Raw genomic sequence first — 2,500 nt, 5'->3', positions numbered from 1 at the left:
CTATTGAACACCAGATATCACATTCTTATACTCATAGGGTGACCATCAACAATAACTCTTCAAGATCTATTACTTTAAAATTCAATAATAATGCTCAGAAGCGACCCGCCCTCCCCCCCCAAAAAAAAAAAAAAGTTTGAGTTTGAAAACAAGGGCCTCATGATTAACACGGTCAAATGCAGCACTAAAATCAAGGCCAATCATATTAACTTCCTGACCATAATCAAGGTATTTCTGTACAGCATTGGAGATTGTAAGAAAGGCATCACATGCTCCAAAGCCTTTACGTGAACCAAATTGCAAACTAAGGAAACGATCATTACCCTCAGCAAACCTATTAAGACGTTTTGCCAAAAGACGTTAAAAAACTTTAGATAATATGGGAGTTACGGAAATTGAGCGGTAATCAGTGGGACTTGAGCTACCACAAACAACTTTACATATAGGAGTAACATTACCAACTCTCCAACAAGTGCTAAAAGCCACTCTTCTTGCTAACTTGCGCAAAATAACAGATAACTTTGGAGATAAACAATCTGCAGTCTGTATATAAAACAAAGGAAAAATACCATTTGGGTGTGCACCTCCATAAGCATCATGGCTCCTCAACAGAGCTTTAATTTCACTAGATCGGAAAGCTAAACTAGATAGTTTAGCCTCAGGAAAACAAAAACGAGGAAGATCGAGTTTCTCATAACTCTGCTTACAGTCAAACACATCAGCCAAAAGGGTTGCCTTTTCCTTCGGACAGTGAGTGACTGAGCCAAGGAGGAAGTAATTCATCTATACAAAAGAGTTCAGATTTAAGGGTAGTCCAACACTTATGCTCCTGGGTTGTACCAGAAAGGGTTTCCTATATGGTTACATTGTATTCATTTTCAGTTGACGCATAAACTCTCTGAGCAGAAACTCTAAGCCGAGTAGAGCTATTGCAGGTCAAATCTGATCTGTTACCCTTCCAAAGATGATAGGCCTCCTGCTTCCCCAAATAAGCACGTCAACAATCATCACTGAACCATGGTTTGTACCTCACTCGGTACCATAGCAAACGCGAAGGGATATGCCTATCAAGTATGTTGACTAGATTCTCATTCAAAGGGACAACAGGATTAACACTACTATACAATTGTGACCAATGGAAGCCCAAAAGATCATGCAAAATTCTCAGTACATAAGCTAGATACAACACAAAGAGCTATAGAAAGAATAATGATTGGGATAACAGTGCAAACTAAAGTAGAGGATATTCTAACAACTTATAAGAAAAAGAAATGGAGATCCACTAATGATGTCCACAATTGAGTGGTGAAAGTGGTACTCCTGTCAGTATTGATATGTTCAGGGATACCAAATATCACTATCCACCCTAAGAGTAAGGCAAATGTGCATGCCGCGGATGTTGCAGTTTCCATGGGGATGGCTTCAGGCTATCGAATGGAGGAGTCAATGACAGTAAACAGGTAACAGTGTTCTTGTGATGTGGATAGGGGACCTATTACATTGACATGAATGTGAATAAAACGACACTGAGGTTAAGGATGATCATGCTACATCAGACAACGAACTACAACACCACAGCCCACAGAATGATTGAACATTTTTATCGCACACTCAAAGATGATTTGATGTCCTGCTACAATAATTCCATCTAGTTTACTCTGCTTCCATGGATTATCCTTGGGTTAAAGATCTCTCCTAGGGACGTCCTGGCTTTCTCTGCAGCTGAAATGGTGAATGGCAACCCATAGGACACCCCTTCTGAATTTATTCTGTCTGCAGCCTCTGCCAACATTCTTCAGCGCCCAGCGAAGCAACATGTACCTAAATTTTACACACCATAAATAACAAGCTATTAGTGACGCCTCCTAACATGTGTCCATTCCTCATGATCTGTCCCACCCTTTTTTAATTAACGTTCTAGGCAAAAAAGACTGGGTCTCCATTGATCGCCTAAAACCTGAGTATCTCCTGCCAGATGACCTGCCTACAGTTTGTCTCCTTAAAGTAGGGCATCCTATTTCATATGTATGTCATTTTTAGGGGGAGCCCAGTGCTGCCTCATCCGCATTTACTTAATACACGCTTATACACTTTAATGATATTACTTTTTCATATCTTGTCCTCTCCTGCACTGATAATAGACCAAGCAGTTAAAGTTTTCCATCGAATGTTTCAGATTTTTTTTTTTTTTTTGTATTCTTACTATCAACTGCTTGTATATATGTATGTTACCTATTTATTGGATTTTAATTGCATTCACCTCGCCTGACAGCGACCTCGCACAGATTAATCCAGACAGTGACAAAGTAATAAAGCGTCTTATATGCGCATATATAAGTTGTATTGAGAATAATAAGTGCCTAACAATAATCAGCAGGCTAGAAAAATACTTTTACTGTAAGACTCTTTTGAGGTCGATATCATTCGTCAAACATATTGTACATAGCTTTAAAGAAAAACCATCAGATTAAAAGTGAATAGCAATATAAACTGGCGTGCT

This window comes from Palaemon carinicauda, chromosome 33 (genome assembly GCF_036898095.1).
Source record: "Palaemon carinicauda isolate YSFRI2023 chromosome 33, ASM3689809v2, whole genome shotgun sequence".
Classification (NCBI taxonomy): domain Eukaryota; kingdom Metazoa; phylum Arthropoda; class Malacostraca; order Decapoda; family Palaemonidae; genus Palaemon; species Palaemon carinicauda.
The sequence above is the reverse complement of the archived record's forward strand: the minus strand, read 5'-3'. Positions refer to the sequence as shown.